This window comes from Oncorhynchus gorbuscha, linkage group LG04 (genome assembly GCF_021184085.1).
Source record: "Oncorhynchus gorbuscha isolate QuinsamMale2020 ecotype Even-year linkage group LG04, OgorEven_v1.0, whole genome shotgun sequence".
NCBI lineage: Eukaryota > Metazoa > Chordata > Actinopteri > Salmoniformes > Salmonidae > Oncorhynchus > Oncorhynchus gorbuscha.
This window is the reverse complement of record NC_060176.1, coordinates 30190984-30211653: the sequence shown is the minus strand read 5'-3', so window position 1 is coordinate 30211653 and position 20670 is coordinate 30190984. Positions and strand designations below refer to the sequence as shown.

At 44.3% G+C, this 20670-nt stretch overlaps 1 pseudogene; it reads right to left on the bottom strand.

Moving 5' to 3' along the window:
* The window catches only part of LOC124033952, a 243101-nt pseudogene that overhangs the window by 79528 nt on the left and 142903 nt on the right, over positions 1-20670 (bottom strand).

Genomic DNA, 20670 nt, shown 5'->3' with positions numbered 1-20670 from the left:
TACGTATGCATATGAGATGAATAATGTAGGGTAAGTAACATTATATAAGGTAGCATTGTTTAAAGTGGCTAGTGATATATTTATATCATTTCCCATCAATTCCCATTATTAAAGTGGATGGAGTCGGGTCAGTGACAATGACAGTGTGTTGGCAGCAGCCACTCAATGTTAGTGGTGGCTGTTTAACAGTCTGATGGCCTTGAGATAGAAGCTGTTTTTCAGTCTCTCGGTCCCAGCTTTGATGCACCTGTACTGACCTCGCCTTCTGGATGATAGCGGGGTGAACAGGCAGTGGCTCGGGTGGTTGATGTCCTTGATGATCTTTATGGCCTTCCTGTAACATCGGGTGGTGTAGGTGTCCTGGAGGGCAGGTAGTTTGCCCCCGGTGATGCGTTGTGCAGACCTCACTATCCTCTGGAGAGCCTTACGGTTGAGGGCGGAGCAGTTGCCGTACCAGGCGGTGATACAGCCTGCCAGGATGCTCTCGATTGTGCATCTGTAGAAGTTTGTGAGTGCTTTTGGTGACAAGCCAAATTTCTTCAGCCTCCTGAGGTTGAAGAGGCGCTGCTGCGCCTTCTTCACGACGCTGTCAGTGTGAGTGGATCAATTCAGTTTGCCTGTGATGTGTATGCCGAGGAACTTAAAACTTGCTACCCTCTCCACTACTGTTCCATCGATGTGGATAGGGGGGTGTTCCCTCTGCTGTTTCCTGAAGTCCACAATCATCTCCTTAGTTTTGTTGACGTTGAGTGTGAGGTTATTTTCCTGACACCACACTCCGAGGGCCCTCACCTCCTCCCTGTAGGCCGTCTCGTCGTTGTTGGTAATCAAGCCTACCACTGTTGTGTCGTCCGCAAACTTGATGATTGAGTTGGAGGCGTGCGTGGCCATGCAGTCGTGGGTGAACAGGGAGTACAGGAGAGGGCTCAGAACGCACCCTTGTGGGGCCCCCGTGTTGAGGATCAGCGGGAAGGAGATGTTGTTGCCTACCCTCACCACCTGGGGGCAGCCCGTCAGGAAGTCCAGTACCCAGTTGCACAGGGCGGGGTCGAGACCCAGGGTCTCGAGCTTGATGACGAGCTTGGAGGGTACTATGGTGTTGAATGCCGAGCTGTAGTCGATGAACAGCATTCTCACATAGGTATTCCTCTTGTCCAGCTGGGTTAGGGCAGTGTGCAGTGTGGTTGAGATTGCATCGTCTGTGGACCTATTTGGGCGGTAAGCAAATTGGAGTGGGTCTAGGGTGTCAGGTAGGGTGGAGGTGATATGGTCCTTGACTAGTCTCTCAAAGCACTTCATGATGACGGAAGTGAGTGCTACGGGGCGGTAGTCGTTTAGCTCAGTTACCTTAGCTTTCTTGGGAACAGGAACAATGGTGGCCCTCTTGAAGCATGTGGGAAGAGCAGACTGGTATAGGGATTGATTGAATATGTCCGTAAACACACCGGCCAGCTGGTCTGCGCATGCTCTGAGGGCGCGGCTGGGGATGCCGTCTGGGCCTGCAGCCTTGCGAGGGTTAACACGTTTAAATGTCTTACTCACCTCGGCTGCAGTGAAGGAGAGACCGCATGTTTTCGTTGCAGGCCGTGTCAGTGGCACTGTATTGTCCTCAAAGCGGGCAAAAAAGTTATTTAGTCTGCCTGGGAGCAAGACATCCTGGTCCGTGACTGGGCTGGGTTTCTTCTTGTAGTCCGTGATTGACTGTAGACCCTGCCACATGCCTCTTGTGTCTGAGCCGTTGAATTGAGATTCTTCTTTGTCTCTGTACTGATGCTTAGCTTGTTTAATACCCTTGCGGAGGGAATAGCTGCACTGTTTGTATTCGGTCATGTTGCCAGACACCTTGCCCTGATTAAAAGCAGTGGTTCACGCTTTCAGTTTCACGCGAATGCTGCCATCAATCCACGGTTTCTGGTTAGGGAATGTTTTTATCGTTGCTATGGGAACATCTTCAACGCACGTTCTAATGAACTCGTACACCGAGTCAGCGTATTCGTCAATATTTTTATCTGACGCAATACGTAACATGTCCCAGTCCACGTGATGGAAGCAGTCTTGGAGTGTGGAGTCAGCTTGGTCGGACCAGCGTTGGACAGACCTCAGCGTGGGAGCCTCTTGTTTAAGTTTCTGTATGTAGGCAGGGATCAACAAAATTGAGTCGTGGTCAGCTTTTCCGAAAGGGGGGCGGGGCAGGGCCTTATATGCGTCGCGGAAGTTATGTGCAATTATGTGCAAGCCTCAAGCGCTACACTGAAGGCTCTTCACTCTGTATCATGCAGCCAGTCGTTCTGTCACCAATCAGTCTAATTCACCATTGTGATCTCTACAATACTGTTGTGTGGACATCACTAGCAACACACAGGCTCAAACACGGGTACATTCTTATTTAAGGACATTTTAGGAAAACTGCACACACACAAAAATCTTCAATGTCAACAGTAAAGAGGCGACGCCGGAATGCTGGCCTTCTAGGCAGAGTTGCAAAGAAAAAGCCATATCTCAGACAGGCTAATAAAAAGAAAATATTAAGATGGGCAAAAGAACACAGACACTGGACAGAGGAACTCTGCCTAGAAGGCCAGTATCCCGGAGTCACCTCTTCACTGTTGACGTTGAGCCTGGTGTTTTGTGGGTACTTTTTAATGAAGCTGCTTTCTCAAACTAGACACTCTGATATGCTTGTCCTCTTGCTCAGTTGTACACCAGGGCCTCCCACTCCTCTTTCTATTCTGGTTAGAGACCGTTTGCACTGTTCTGTGAAGGGAGAAGTACACAGCGTTGTAAGATATCTTCAGTTTATTTGCAATTTCTCGCATAGAATAGCCTTCATTTCTTAGAACAAGAATAGACTGATGAGTTTCAGAAGAATTGTCTTTGTTTCTGGCCATTTTGAGCCTGTAATCGAGCTCACAAACGCTGATGCTCCAGATACTCAGCTAGTCTAAATAAGGTCAGCTGTATTGTTTCTTTAATCAGGACAACAGTTTCCAGCTGTGCTAACATAATATGAAAAGGGTTTTCTAATGATCAATTAGCCTTTTAAAATTATAAACTTGGATTAGCTAACACAATGTGCCACTGGAACACAGGAGTGATGGTTGCTGATAATGAGCCTCTGTACACTTATGTAGATTTTCCATTTAAAAAATGCCGTTTCCAGCTACAATAGTAATTTACAACATTAAGTTTGGGATAGGCATAATACTGCCCCCTTTGGATGAATTGCGTGCCCATAGTAAACTGAAAACAAATCTGTCCAAAATTGCTAATATATGCATATAATAATTATTATTGGATAGAAAACACTCTAAAGCTTCTAAAACCGTTTGAATTATGTGTGTAAGTATAGCAGAACTCACAGGGCAGGCAATCTCCCAAACTATTTTTGGGAGCCTGAAACTTGGGGCAACTTTGACGTCATCGCCCCCACCCTTCCCGACCAGCTATGGATCTGGAGACACTTTCTATGTCTTCCACTAGATGTCCTCATTCAGTACAGCATTTAATTGTGCAAATCCCGCGGGTTTTGACCCTTTGGGAGGCAAAAGACTGAGTGTTGCAAGAAAATACAAGGTCAGGAGAGCGCGCATTTTGGAAAGACTTCCCTTTGTTCCAGAATGCCTGAGAGCAAGCAAGAATGTCCGATAGATTAGATAATTGTTTTGTACGTTTAGAACATCCTAAAGCTTGATTCTGCACTTAGTTTGACCAGTTTAGTCGACATATAATATGTAATTTTGAAGTTTTGATGCGCAACTGTTCGGGACCAGACGTAATTTTTGGTAGCATTTCAACTGGAACTTGCAGCATATGCTAATACAAAGACACACGACTTGAAACCAAACGATGTTTTGGGTAAGTATGACTTCTTCCACTACATTCTGATCGAAGACCATCAAAGGTAAGGGAATATTTATGTTGTAATTTTGTGTTTCTGTTGACTCCAACATAGCGGAGAAATATTGCTTATGTCTGAGCGCTGTCTCAGATTATTGAATAGTGAACGATTTCTGTAACGTTAAAAAGAAATGCGACAAAGCGATTGCATTAAGAAGCAGTGTATCTTTCTAACTATATGTAGAACATGTATATTTAGTCAAAGTCTATGATGTTTATTGCTGTTATCTGCCGTTATCTGGCGGAGTTATCTATAATTTCTCCGAACATTTTTTAGCATTTTCTTAACATGGCGTCAACGTAAACCGAGATTTATGGATATAAATGGCATATTATTGAAAAAAACATAAATGTACTGTGTAACGTCCTATTACTGTCATCTGATTAAGATTTTCAAAAGGTTAGTGAATTATTTTTAATCCTGCCTTTGTGATTGCATCTTTTGTTCGACAAAATGGCTACATATAGCCTGTGTCTTTGTGCTGGTTTGATATAAATATGTGCCATGTTTTCGCCGTAAAACATTTTAGAAATCTGACACGCTGGGTAGATGAACAAGGTGTTTATCTTTCATTTGAGCTATTGGACTTGTTACAGGGGAACCTGTACCGTTAACAAGTTTATCAATGTCTACTTGGTATTTCTGATCAATTGGATGCTATTTAAATGGACAAAAAATGTGCTTTTCTCTCAAAAACAAGGACATTTCTAAGTAACCCCAAACTTTTGAACGGTAGTGTAGGTCTCCATAGCCTTGGTCTCCGGACCCGACAGAGAGTACAGCAGAGTGGTGCCTATGAGAAGTTCAATCCCGCAGTCATAGTGACGGTGCAGTGGAAGCGAAGTGGCCCGGACCTTACTGAACACCTCCAGGAGATTCTGCTATTCCACGGGAATGGCGGAGAGGTCCGGGGCAACTTCCGAGCGCCCAGGAAGACATCCTGGGGCAGGCTGCACTGACTTCAGGCAATGAGCGTGGCAGAACAGGATCCAGACCATGATGGCACCAGCAGACCAGTCAATAAGGGGATTGTGTCGCTGGAGCCAAGATAATCGCAATACCACGGGAACCTGAGGAGACTTAATGAGCAGGAATTGGATCATCTAACTGTGGTTCCCTGACACACGTAGGTTGATGGGGGTTGTATGGTAGGTGACCCATCCTATAGAGTGCCCTTCCAGCGCTCTAAAGTCAATGGGAATGGAGAGGGGCTGAGTGGGGATGCCCAGTTCGGACGCCAGGGGAGCGCCCATGAAGCTCTCATCGGCCGCAGAGTCGATGAGTACCCGGAGAGATTTCGATTGGTTCCCCCACAGCAAAATGTCATGAAAAAGGGTGCGAGTAAGGGGAGAAGAAAGGTTCTCTGTATGGCCCACCAGAGTACTCGCTCCTACCGGTGAGCCTGGTCTTTCAGTGGATAATTGGAGACAAAATTACCAGTAGTCCTACATACGGGCAACTCTTAGTGTGAAGCCTGTGTAGTCGTTCGGCTGGAGACAGTCTAGCTCTGCCTAGTTGCATTGGCTTGGGAAGAGCTGAATCGGCAGGTTTCGGAGACTCTCGAGGGAACTCGGGTAGCCTCGGGTTCTCTCGGCAACGGAGCCAACAGAGGCTTGCAGTATGCCCCAGAGGGGAGGTGGAATCCTTGGGCGGGCGAGTGAAATCGAATCTCCTTTCCTTCGTTCATTCCCTTAGTTGCCCATCGATCCGAATGTTCAAGGTGATGAGATCCATCGGTAGTTCATGGGCTGCAAGCTTGTCTTTTATTTCCTCCAAAGCTCCATACAGGAACATGTCATAACAGTGCTTCCGGGTTCCAAGCACTCACAGCTGCCAACGTGCAGAAATCTACCGCATAGTCTGCCACACTGTGGGAGTCTTGCCGAAGCTAGAGTAACTTCCGGGCAGCCTCTCTCACGGAGAATGGAGCATCAAAAACGTTCTTTACCTCTGCCACAAACTCCTCCAGACTGAAGCATACGGCGACTGTTGCTCCCATACTGCCGTAGCCCAGGCGAGAGCCCTCCTGGACATTAGTGTGATGAGGTACGCTGTCTTTGAAATGTCCGAGAGGAAGGAGGAGGGCTGCAGCTCGATGATGCAGCTTGAACACTGAGCGAGAAATGCCCAACAGGTGCCCGACTCTCCATTGAAGCGTTCCGGGGGAGGTAAGCGGTGTTCTCGGGAAACCCGGTGCGCCCGGGGAGGAGGCGCTGCTAACAGCTGGGTTACTGAGGGGCTGGGAGGTTACTGTAGTGGTAGGCTGCCTAACAGACAACTCGCGGAATTGCTCCAGCAATGTGTTCAACGCTCTGTCATGGCGTTCGGCCAAGGTTTGGAACCCTTCCATCAGACCACGAAGCAACTCCACGTGCCTCCCAATGGTGTTTCCTTGGGAGGAGATGGCGTTGCAGAGATCGGTAATATAGATCACAGTCCAAAAGATACAGAATGGCTGGCAGTCTCAGGGTCAGGGCAGGCAGAGGTCAATAATCCAGTGTGACGTAACAAGGTACAAAACGGCAGGCAGGCTCAGGGTCAGGGAAGGCAGAATTGGTAAAAACTGGGAAAATGAGAAAACAGGAACTAGAAACAGTCAGGAGCAAAGGGAAAATGCTGGTAGGCTTGACGAACAAAACGAACGGGCAACAGACAAACATAGAACACAGGTATAAATATACTGGGGATAATGTGGAAGATGGGCGACACCTGGAGGGGGGTGGAGACGAGCACAAAGACAGGTGAAACAGATCTTCTGTTACACAGAAGGTTTTTGCTCACATAGATAGAATGTTCCTCTAACTAACAGAAAACTGGAAACTCAAACATTAGGGAACATTAAGGGAACATTACAAAAATATTCTCTCTCCCTACAATTTTAAGCTGGGTAGTTACTGATTTTCCAATATAAATAGTGTTGCCTTTAAAAATAAAGTACAGTACTAAGTAAGTACGGTAAACAATTAGACCCAATCTTCACACTTACACGTCCTGCTATCCATATGCATTTGCAATGAACACATGAAAGGCCTTCACCATACTGTGTTCCCCTTTTCTGACAGGCATTCTTGGGGGAAACCCTAAGGTACTTCTGATCTGGCAATGTGTGAGACAAGCTCTCTCTGCTCCAGGGCTGGTTCAAAAGGGGTTTCAGCGGGATGGGGTGAGAACAGACAGACACGAAATAAGGGTATGCTGTGTCCCATCTGCCCATATATATATATATATATATATATATATATATATATATATATATATATATATATATATATATATATATATATATATATATATATATATATATATACAGTACCAGTCAAAAGTTTGGACACACCTACTCATTCAAGGGCTTTTCTTTATTTTTACTATTTCTTCTACATTGTATAATAATAGTTAAAACATCAAAACTATTAAATAACACATATGGAATCATGTAGTAACCAAAAAAGTGTTAAACAATTCAAAATATATTTTAGATTCTTCAAAGTAGCCACACTTTGCCTTGATGACAGCTTTGCACACTCTTGGAATTCTCAATAATCAGCAGAGTGTGACCTAGAGGCTGGACAGGAAGCACACATGACAGTACCCCCTCCCCAACGCATGGCTCCAGCCGCAGGACTCCGACCAAAATGACGATCCCGGGGGATCAGGAGTGGACCGGTCACCTCTGCTGAGGCACGGGAACATGTCGATACGGCTGAGGCATGGGAGCATGGCACCGGAGAGAGAGCATATGTGACAGTACCCCCTCTACGGTGCGCAGCTCCTGTCGCAGGACGCCAACCAAAGGGACGAGTCCTGGGGATCAGGAGCGGACTGGTCGTCTCCGCTGAGGCACAGAAACCTGACGAACCGGCTGAGGCGTGGGAGCCTGATGAGCCGGCTGAGACCTCCCTGGTTGCGTCGGCCGAGGCACGGGAACCTGTTCACCCAGCTGAGGCATGGGAGCCTAGCCTATCGAACCCGCTGAGGCATGGGAGCCTATAGAACCCGCTGAGGCATGGGAGCCTATCGAACCTGCTGAGGCATGGAAGACTGTTGAGCCAGCTGAAGCATGGGAGCCTGTCAAACCCGCTGAGGCATGGGAACATGTCAAGTGAGCTGAGGCAGGGGAACCCGTCAAACCCGCAGAGTCATGGGAACCTATCAATCCTGCTGAGGCATGAGAGTCCGACGAAACCGGCTGAGGCCTCCCTGGTAGCTGCTGTACCGACACCTGGACCCGACATCACCTCCAACACACAAAAAAACACTCCTTGATGCTTCCCTTTGGTGAGGCGTTATTCTGTAACATGTGCGCTGGGAGTCGGGGAGCAAGTTCAGGGAGTGAATCATTTAATAAATGAACAAAACATAATACAAAACACGAACAGCGCACAGACACGAAACAGAAACAATAGCGCCTGGGGAAGGAACCAAAGGGAGTGAGTGCAGATAATCAAGGAGGTGATGGAGTCCAGGTGAGTATCATTAGGCGCTTATGCGTGTGACGATGGTGACAGGTGGGCGCAATAAAGCACACGCGACTATATATATATATATATATATATATATATATATATATATATATAGAGAGAGAGAGAGAGAGAGAGAGAGAGAGAGAGAGAGAGAGAGAGAGAGAGAGAGAGAGAGAGAGAGAGAGAGAGAGAGAGAGAGAGACAGAGAGAGAAGTAGCTAGGAAGGGTAAGAGATAATGCATATTGTATTATGCAATTATGCCAACAACGCACAATTTAATATAATTTAATTGAGAGCGAGACAGAGTAAATAAAAGAAAACAGAGGAACATTGACATAGACAGAGAGAGAGAGAGAGAGAGAGAGAGAGAGAGAGAGCGAGAGAGAGAGAGTAAGGTGACAAAAAGTGCGGGAGAGAGAGTGGGCATAGATAGAATAAACGGGCCATTTGAAAGAGAGCTTGAGAAAGAAGGAGAGAAGGGGATGGAGCATGATGTGTTCAATTCCCCTGCAGACCAGAGGACATTAGAACACAGCTGATTTAGCAGCGCAGTGTAGCGCTTAGCCTAGCGTAGCAGAGAGAAGAGAGAACAGAGAAACATGGCCCATTCACGCGGAGCACATGTATATGTAGAAAGAGAGTGTGAGAGAGAGAGACAGAGAGAGGCTAACACACACTATCACTTCCTTCCTAGGACATCCCTTCACCTTTAGCTAGTACATTTAGCCGACACTGAGTCTGAAAATTGTAATTGTAATGTTAATGATCCTTTGCTATGGCTAACAGAAGTAGGATTGCAAGTTGGCTCTTGCTAAGACCATTCCAGTGCTATAGGTAGCACAAAGCAGAGCACTGATTTCTGTTATGTTTACAGAACTATGCTTAGCAACACAATAACTGAGCTAGCACAGATAGAGTGATTGCTAATGCTGTTTTTTTCATCTATTTTTAATTGAACCAAATTCTTATTTACAATGACAGCCTAACCCTGCCAAACCCTAACCCGGACAACGCTGGGCCAATTGTGCACCGCCCTATGGGACTACCAATCACATCCGGTTGTGATACAGCCGGGAATCGATCCAGGGTCTGTAGTGACGCCTCTAACACTGAGGTTCTGCGCCACTCTGGAGTCTAACTTGGTTATTGACCAATAGTATGGGAATGGGAAGGAACCCAAGCTAAGCCTCCAGAAATATTATTATTATTATTATTTTTATTTCTTTCCCGAGAAATGATTGTGGTTATCAGCAATAGAATGACAACCATGACATACAGGAGTGATGTCACATTTGTGCCAGCATGCCAGTGTATAATCCCCAGAAGACCCCTTGCTTTAAAGGGCATGAGGCAGATCAGATCATACAGTACAAAGCTGGCAAATATATCCAAGGGCCTTTGATGACACAGCAGTGAACATGCACACAGTAACATACTAGCTCAATGCATAGTAGCGGTGCATAGATAAAATCGCTGGGGAAGCCAAGCCAGGGAAAGAAAGCCATATTACAACCTATGTGTTGTGATAATGGCATTGTTTGCTCTATAACCTGTTAGTTAATACCAGTGGAGGCTGCTGATGGGAGGACGGCTCATAATAATGGTTGGAATGGAGTCAATGGAATTATATTAAACACATCAAACACGTGGTTTCCATGTGGTTGATGCCTTTCCATTGACTCCATTCCATCCATTATTATGAGCCGTCCGCCCCTCAGCAGCCTCCACTGGTTTTTTGCCTTGCTACCGCGGTATATAGGCCTAAGGCCTAGAGAATAAGACGACAATGGCAGAATAAATTCAACCACACCTTCGTTTCATCACAAAACCAGAGAGCAACCTCTGAAGTCCACAAAGCATTTTACATGTAGCAAACAGTTACATGACCTATAGCATGGTCCATGTTTACAACATTTTCGGACGAATAAACAACCATTGGTTTAGAATCACAGAGTTACCGCAAGTAAAAAAAAGAAAACAGGAGCTGCCTCAAATTCATCATCAAATCACCTATGCGTGGTCGAATACAGTGACAACTAAAAGATACCAAAAACGATTTAGACCAATCAACGATGATGATGTGGCTGTCCATGTTACTGATTTGTGTGTGTGTGTCCATGCATGCCAGTAGAAAAAACATGTTGACTCACCCTACCAATGACATCCTCCTCTCTTTCATGTTGCCGAAACTGTCTGTCTGTCATACAGTACACACTTTAACTTCTTCGAGATAGGGGGCGCTCTTTTAATCTTTGGATAAAAAACGTTCCCGTTTTAAACAAGATATTTTGTCACGAAAAGATGCTCGACTATGCATGTAATTGACAACTTTGAAAAGAAAAAACTCTGACGTTTCCAAAACTGCAAAGATATTATATGTGAGTGCCTCAGAACTAATGCTACAGGCGAAACCAAGATGAAGTTTCATACAGGAAATGCCCCAGATTCTGAAGGCGCTGTGTTCCAATGTCTCCAGGAATGCGCCAGGAATGAGCCTGCCCTTTTTGTCGTTTTTCCAAGGTGTCTGCAGCATTGTGACGTATTTGTAGGCATATCATTGGAAGATTGACCATAAGAGACTACATTTACCAGGTGTCCGCCCGGTGTCCTGTGTCGAAATTATTGCGTAATCTCTAGGTCCATGCGCGTTCCATTTCTTCAGAAGAGAAAGTCAACTGCCACAAAGGATTTATCATCGATAGATATGTGAAAAACACCTTGAGGATTGATTCTAAACATCGTTTGCCATGTTTCTGTCGATATTATGGAGTTAATTTGGAAAAAAGTTCGCGTTTTAATGACTTAATTTTTTAATTTTTTAATGACTTAATATTTTTCAATACTGTTACACAAATGCTTGTTTTGCTATGGTTGAGAAGCATATTTTTGAAAATCTGAGATGACAGTGTTGTTAACAAAAGCTAAGCTTGAGAGCTAGCACATTGATTTATTTTAATTTGTGATTTTCATGAATAGTTAACGTTGCGTTATGGTAATGAGCTTGAGGCTGTAGTCACAATCCCGGATCCGGGATGGCTCGACGCAAGAAGTTAAGTTTTTGTTGTCCTAGGCTACCTGGCTAAAATGCTTGCTTGCTATCCTAACTTCCTTCATGGGCAACGATGCACAAGCCCAGCATGTTAACATTAGCCTATTACATCTAGCTAGCTACAATGAACATTCCTCATCTCAGGCCCAGGGGCACAATGTCTGCATTTATGGTTGGATCAGAATCACCATTATAATCATTGGCCAGTATCTAGAATTAAGTAAAAGTAAAGTAAAGTCTAAATCCCTATCTCCCTCCACAGTTAATTTAAGAAAGGGACGATTTTAGCTAGCTATCTAACCTCCAGAGATCAAAAACACCACCATTTTTTTTTTGTAAATTAAGTTTTGCTTTTGATGTGATGTCGTTGGTGTGAAGCCAAATCCAAATGGGCGGTAACAATGTCTTAGCCTTTTTGACCAGACAACTCCCTCTCTCCTCCGTCTCTCACTCTCTACCTCTCTTTCCTCCTTCCTGTCAGCCTGGAAAGACCCCTTAGCCAAGGCCTGGGCAACTTCAGTCCTCAGGGGCCTGATTGGTGTCACACTTTTGCCCCAGCCCAAGCTAACACACCTGACTCCAATAATCAACAATCATGATCTTCAGTTAAAAATGCAATTAGTTTAAATAAGCTGTGTTTGCTAAGGATGGGGTAAAAGTGTGACACTAATCAGGCCCCCCGAGGACTGAAATTGCCTAGGTCTGCCCGAGCCCCTACAAACCTTTGGTAGGCAGTCAAATGCTGATGGCTCCATCTAGTGTGTTAATCGGGCATAGGGGACTTTCCTCCATTTTCTTCCACATTACACCGATCCAAATATTTTGGATCTGTACACACTGAACAGTCTCTGTGCAGAGCCCATCTGCTGGGTGGAAAAGTGGGTCTTGTTGCCCTAGGATGCCACCAGGGGGATCCATAGAGCAGAAATCATCCCTCCTCCTCCACAGAGCTCCCCAACCACTCTTTCCAACTCTCCTATTCCCAAATATATGGGTCAGCATGCTTAATGACTTACGCGTCCTCTCCTCGCTGGGCTTGGCAGGAATCTCCTCCACACACTCCGCAGGAAACCAGCCCACCTGGCCCCGGGCACTGCCTTCCCAGAACCCCCCCTCTCCGATACTCAGAACTGGAGGGAGGGAGGGAGGGAGAGAGGGAGAGAATCATTATATGCAGCACATGACTGTAGTAAATGTCACTCGCGGAACGCATGGTACCTGTGTTTATAGAGCTCGCCAGCTTGTAGTCCTAATTTTTATTTTATTAATTACCTCTGGTTCGTTTAGCCATTCCTATGAATAGTGAAAGACTGGGGTTTTGGGATAAACGCCAAAAATAAGATCTGAGGTTAACACAGGCTTAGGACATCTTATACGTTTTGTTGTATGAGATAATATCAGCCAGCCATTATTTTAAGAATTATGAAGCCTTCATGTGGTTTATGTGCTTGTTTTGAATAAATCAAATACAATTGTATTAACCACATGCGCCGAATACAACAGGTGTAGACCTTACAGGGAAATGCTTACTTACGAGCCCTTAACCTCACTAGGGTACCGGTACAGAGTCAATGTGTGGGGGCACCGGATAGCTGAGGTAATATGTGCATATGTCAAATAAAATCAAAGTTTATTTGTCACGTGCGCCAAAGTCTAGGTCCAACAGTGAAATGCTTACTTACAGGCTCTAACCAATAGTGCAAAAATGTTATTAGGTGAACAAATGGTAAGTAAAGAAATAATTTAGATGCACTATTGTAAAGTGACTGTTCCACTGGATGTCATAAGGTGAATGCACCAATTTGTAAGTCGCTCTGGATAAGAGCATCTGCTAAATGACTTAAATGTAAATGTAAATGTAAAAACAACAGTAAAAAGACAGTGAAAAACAGTAGCGTGGCTATATACAGTAGTGAGGCATAAAAGTAGCGAGGCTACATACGGACACCGGTTAGTCAGGCTGATTGAGGTAGTATGTACATGTAGATATGGTTAAAGTGACTATGCATATATGATGAACAGAGACTAGCAGTAGCGTAAAGAGGGGTTGGCGGGTGGTGGGTGGCGGGTGGCGGGACACAATGCAGATAGCCTGATTAGCCAATGTGCGGGTGCACTGGTTGATCGGGCCAATTGAGGTAGTATGTACATATGTACATGAATGTATAGTTAAAGTGACTGTGCATATATGATAAACAGAGAGTAGCAGCAGCATAAAAGAGGGGTCGGGGTGACGACACAATGCAAGTAGTCCGGGTAGCCATTTGATTACCCGTTCAGAAGTCTTATGGCTTTTGGATAAAAACTGTTGAGAAGCCTTTTTGTCCTAGACTTGGCACTCCGGTACCGCTTGCCATGCAGTAGTAGAGAGAACAGTCTATGACTGGGTTGGCTGTGGTCTTAAACCATTTTTAGGGCCTTCCTCGGACATCGCCTGGGGTAGAGGTCCTGGATGGCAGGCAGCTTAGTCCGAGTGATGTACTGGGCCGTACGCACTACCCTCTGTAGTGCCTTGCGTTCGGAGGCCGAACAATTGCCGTACCAGGCAGTGATGCAACCAGTCAGGATGCTCTCGAGGGTGCAGCTGTAAGAACCTTTTGAGGATCTGAGGACCCATGCCAAGTCTCCTGATGGGGAATAGGTTTTGTCGTGCCCTCATCACGACTGTCTTGGGGTGCTAATACCATGTTAATTTGTTGGTGATGTGGACACCAAGGAACTTGAAGCTCTCATCCTGCTCCACTGCAGGCCCGTCGATTTTTTATTTTATTTTTATTTTACCTTTATTTAACCAGGCAAGTCAGTTAAGAACATATTCTTATTTTCAATGACGGCCTGGGAACAGTGGGTTAACTGCCTGTTCAGGGGCAGAACGACAGATTTGTACCTTGTCAGCTCGGGGGTTTGAACTCGCAACCTTCCGGTTACTAGTCCAATGCTCTAACCACTAGGCTACGCTGCCGCCCCGATGAGATTAAACTACCAATGGGAAATTCAAAACGGTTATATCTTATGCTTCACAAAGTTGTGGCTGAATGATGACACTATCAACATACAGCTGGCGGGTTATACGCTGTACCGGATGGGTAGAACAGCGGCATCTTGTAAGACAAGGGATGGCGGACTATGTATTTTTGTAAATAACAGCTGGTGCACGATATCTAAGGAAGTCTCGAGCAATTGTACGCCTGAGGTAGAGTATCTCATGGTAAGCTGTAGACCACACTATCTACCTAGAGAGTTTTGCGTTTACATACAACCATAGACTGAGGCTGGCACTAAAGACAGCATTGAATGAGCTGTGTTCCGCCATAAGCAAACAAGAAAACGCTCACCCAGAGGCGGCACTTGTAGTATCCGGGGACTTTAATGCAGGGAAACTTAAATCCATTTTGCCAAATTTGTATCAGCATGTTAAAAGTGCAACCAGAGGGGAAAAAACTCTGGACCACCTTTACTCCACACACAAAGACGCATACAATGCTCTCCCCCGCCATCCATTTGGCAAATCTGACCATAATTTGATCCTACTGATTCCTGTTTACAAGCAAATATTAAAGCAGGAAGCATCAGTGACTAGATCAATAAAAGTGGTCAGATGAAGGAGATGCTAAGCTACAGGACTGTTTTGCTAACACAGACTGGAATATGTTCCGCGATTCCTTCGAGGGCATTGATGAGTACACGATTTTATTCATCAAAGAATGCATGTTTGCTAGCAGAATTGAAGGAAGTGGGGGTTTATTCGATTGCCTATGAATTCTCAGAAGGCAGCCCGCCTTCTGTCCCCTTTTTCTCTGCCTCCTCTTCGCGCAAATCACGGGGATCTGGGCTTGTTCACGAGAAAACAGTATATCTTTCGCGCCGGGCTCGTCAACCTCGTTAAAGGCAAAAAAGGATTCTGCCAGTCCGGGGTGAGTAATCGCAGTCCTGATTTACAGAAGTTATTTTCGGTCATAAGAGACTGTAGTGGCAACATTATGTACAAAATACGTTTAAAAAAATAAGTTACAAACAATGCAAATAAACAAACAAAAAACACAATCGGTTGGGGACATGTAAAACGTCAGCCTTCTTCTCCGGCGCCGTTGTTACGCCATTGTTACAATACATAAATGCTTCAGATGATGAAGATGATCTCATTGAACAAAACGTGTAAGATCTCTTAAGCCTGTGTTTACCACAGAACTTCTTTTCTACGAGTATCCAAAACCACCCTCCAAACCCCCCATATGCTTTGGCCAACAAGCCATGGTGGAGTTAGTGCTTACAAAAAGACGCCATTATTATTGCTCTCTATTAGTTTATTTCTCAGGGACCACGTGTGCAACAAATGTTGAACCAGATTTAGCTATATACACAGCTCATTTCCACCGGTGTCACAAATGTATCCAGTGGCAGAGCAGCGTTAAGCATAATACAATTGTATCTGTATGTTCTCTCCTTAACATTTCCTAATGTCTCACCTTTCACCCTGTCGTTCTTGTAGAGGGTGATCTCTCCCTCGGCCCGTGGATGGTAGGAATGGACTACCACAAAGTGCCTACCTGGTACGGCACTGTACAGCTTCCTCCGCTGCACCACCACCTCCACATGACCACTGGGGCTGAGGGTGGGGACAGAGAGGTGGGAAGGAGGGAAGAGAGGAGAGGAGATGGAAGAGAAGAGGAGATAGGAGGAATATTTTCATTTGTATTTAACATTTAGTTAACTAGGTAGATAGAGTAGTGCATATTAGTACATTCCACATTTGACAGAGTACCACAGTATACACAGTATATATTGCAACCTCTTAATTAAGTTACACCGCTGTCCTTATGGAGCTTGTATATGGGGCAGGATAGAAGCTGACACATAAAGTATTGCAGATCCCTGCAGTGTCCTCTGGGTAGGGAAGAGAGGACATTGGGTTCACCCACCACACAAGCAGAAAGACATTCCAACACAGAGAAAAGAGAGAGAGCCTGTGCTTTCCTTTCTGAGACGCAATTGATACATTTCCTACAGGAAGTCTCAGATCTTTATTTTTTTTTACGAGTGTACCCACCAAAACCTCGCCAGCATAACCAAAGGAGAGGAACAAACACACGTGTACATTTGCTTGAGTCCAACTACAGATGTTTACTACACTAGTAAACGCATGTTTACTACACTACTGAGATGGAACTAATGTTGTGTATCCATTGGTGTCTGGGTTGATCTGTTAGAGTATTGTATTGGAGCGCCACTTGGTGGTAAGCCCCAGCAACAGCAGCATTGTAAGTATTCAAACACAGTCAAACAGAGAGAAAGAGAGAGAGTTTGAGTTTTTATAAAACCTTTATTTTTTACTCAAGTGTTAACATAAAAACAAATGACACACTGCCCTTTCAGAAATGAAAAAACAAATGTAATTCCTAAATAAAAATAAATACATAACATATACATTCAACTTATTTCATCGGCAAAAAATAATTTCCCCTCCTCTACAAAACAAAGCGCTCTTTCGTAGGCCCACTTCTCCTCAAATAATAGGAGATCTTTTACAGCTGAAAAGAACTCAAAATCTACTTTTATTCTTGCTTTTACTAATCCTTTAAAAACACATCTTACATCCTGCCCATATCCCGTTTCTATCTTGTGTTTTCTACTCAGAAAAATTGACATCTTAGCTTGTCCCAAAATAAAATTTAACATTTGACATTTTCTTTTCTGTTGTTTACTATATTGAAACCCCAAAATAAAAACCGTGTTATTGAAAAATTCCCCTACAGCTTTAAACAAAGATTCCAGCATTTCCAATAGAGGTTTTATCCTCTCACACTCCATAAAACAGTGAAAAATGGTTTCTCTTATATTACAAAAAGGACATCCATCTCTAACATCTGAATTAATAACAGATACAAAAGCATTAACTGCAATGATGCCATGTAAAACCCTCCATTGCATATCACCAGTACCCTTTTGTAACGGTGGTTTGTACAGTGCTCTCCATGCTGGCTTTACCTTGTCATCAATGCCCAATTTTACCCTCCATGGAGTGTCTTTTCTATTTTTCAATTTATCTTTATTCAACACCTTGACACACCCCCTATACAAGTCCTTCCCATTCACCTCATCCAAACCCACCTCCTCCAACCCTCTCAAATCCAGCAATAACGCCTTTCTTTCTGACTCTGGGATATTTGGTGTAATCCCTAGTCTTGGAAATGAGACGTCTTCATCTTGTACCTTCTTCTTGTGGCTACTAAGCATACCCCATTCTTCCGCTGACAGAGCCTTCCTACAGCTCCCCAGCATTTGTCCGACAATCCTTTCCGACCTCATCCCCAAATGTTCTGCCACCCGTCTTCCATCCATTAAGGCGGGCCCAGCTATGGCCATTAACTGTCTTAAGGTGATGATTTTCCCCTTCACCAGAATCTTGGAGAAATGTGGAACAGCTGCAGTTGTACAATCCAGTCTTGCCCCATACACCAGAGGTTCCTCCAACAGCCAATGCACTGACTCCGCTGAAGTTCGTCTGGACACCTTCATTATGCTCCATACTCTGAGAAGTCCTCTGTAAAACGGAGGTACTCTCTCCCTAGAAATCTGGCTACTATCAACCAGAAATAAAGCCTTCTTTAAACCTAATCCTCCAACCCGTTGTAATATAAGACCTGCCACCCCTCTCCACACCACATTTTCCGGTCCATAAAGCAACCTTTGAATAAACTGAAACCGGAAAGCAGCAGCCCTACTAGCAAGATGTACAAGACCTTGTCCCCCTCTTCTTTTGACAAATACAAAACACTTTGTGGAACCCAGTGATATTTATCCCAAAAGAAATCCACAATAATTGCCTGTATCTTAGCCAGAAGGCCAGATGGTGGTTCTAAAACTGACAACCGATGCCACAGTGCAGATGCAATCACATTGTTAACTATAATAGTGCGCCCCCTATATGACATACGAGATAGTAACCAACGCCATCTCCTCATCCTCCCTTCCACCATTTCAACCACCCCACTCCAATTTTTTTCCATAGTCCCCTCATCTCCTAGGTACACTCCAAGATACTTAAAACCTCCTTTACACCATTCTAGCCCCCCTGGCAAAGCCATGATCCCTCCAGACCATTCTCCAATCTGTAACGCACAACTCTTTTCCCAATTTACCTTTGCAGAGGATATTCCCCTAAAATGATCAACAATTAGACTCAAGCTATCCACCTCCGCTTGATTTTTCACTAGCACAACTACATCATCAGCATAGGCTGAGAGACGAATAGGAGGAATATCCTCTGAAAAGCACACCCCTGCAATGCGACTTCTAATGCTATTTAGTAGTGGCTCTATAGCAATGGCATATAACATTCCTGACATAGAACATCCCTGCCTAATACCTCTACACACTTTAAAAGGAGCACTCAAACCACCGTTAACTTTCAATACACTTTCAATGTCACCATATATCACCTTGATCATGGCAATAAAACCAGAACTGAACCCAAACGCCTCAAGTGTGTGCCATAAGTATTGATGTTCAACTCGGTCAAATGCCTTTTCCTGATCAATTGAAATTAGACCAGCATCCAACCCAATATCCCTAGAGACGTCCAAAAAATCACGAATCAGAGAAATGTTATCCCCTATCTGCCTGCCAGGAACACAGTAGGACTGATCCGTATGTATGATTTGCCCCATCACCTCCCTCAGCCTGTTGGACAAAGCTTTTGACAATATCTTATAATCAGTGCACAATAAAGCCACCGGCCTCCAGTTCTTCACCTCCCTTGGGTCACCCTTTTGGGCAGTAGGGTGAGGACAGCCCTTCTGCAGCTTATTGGTAGTAACCCTCCGGTTAAACTATCATTAGCTACTTCTAACCAATCCTCTCCCAACATAGCCCAAAAAGACTTAAAAAGTCAACGGGAAGCCCATCAATGCCTGGTGCCCTTCCATTTTCCATGCCTTTTAATGCAGTGTATAAATCCTGCAAAGACAATGGTTGCTCAAGCTCAACCTGAACTTCTGCAGCCACCTTTGGGAGCCCATCAAAGAACTGCTGTGTCACTGTTTTGTCCTCTTTGTACTCACATTTGTAGAGCTCAGCATAGAACTCTACTGCCCTCTTTCTAATTTCACTAGGGCTAGTGAGCTCTTGTCCAACAGCTGATTTGAGACAATGAATAATTTTTCTTTGTCCATTCTTTTCTCTAAACCAAAGAAAAATTTGGATGAGGCATCCATTTCAGATATTCCCTGAAATTTACTTCTCACCAGTGCCCCCTGTGCTCTGATACCCAGCAGGTCTACCAATGCAGCTTTTCTCCTCTTGAGGGCCTGAGTATGGCCTCGATCTCCTGTGGTCTCAACCAATGTCATGAGTTCCACTATTTCAATCTCTAGGGCTTTCATTGATCTGGTGATATCTTTAGTGACATTCCTCGTGTATTGATTACAAAATTGTTGAATCTGGATTTTCCCTATATCCCACCACTGTTGAATGGATACAAAACTGGCTTTTTGAGATCTCCATCTCTCCCAAAAAAAACTGAAACAGTTCCTGAAGTGAGCATCACTCAATAAAGTTATATTAAAATGCCAGTATGCGCTTTTGGGTTTTACATCGTTAATGAACACCACCTCTGTTATTAAACAATGATCAGAAAACCCCACTGGAGTTATCACACTTGATTTACAGACCTGAGATTGATGCTCAAAAACATAAAACCTATCTAACCTGGCCATAGAGATGATATTCTCTCTCACATGCGCCCAGGTGTACTGCCTTGTTCCTCCATGTTGACTCCGCCAAATATCACACAATTCATTTGTTACAATGAGGCGTTTTAAAAACATCCTTGAGGCTATATGAGGTTCTTGGTGATTTCTATCTAAATCACTAACTGTGCAGTTAAAATCCCCAGCAATAAACAAATAATCTTCTTTGTTACATTTCTCAATGGTATTTGATAGTGTCTCTAAAAAACATACCCTCTCAACTGTCATCACTGGGGCATATACATTTATCAGACACATAGTGATGTTTTCATACCTTGCTCTAACTTTTAATAACCTCCCCTCAACTACCTCTTCAACCTCATATGACAACGGCAAAAACCCTTTTGAGAACAAAATAACCACACCCCCACTTTTTGAGTTTTTATGACTACACACCACTGTCCCCCCCCACTCCTGTTGCCACATAACTTCATTTTCCAAATTACTATGCGTTTCTTGTAAAAAAATTATGTCACTTCCCTTTCCCCTAATTAACTCATACACCATGGCTCTTT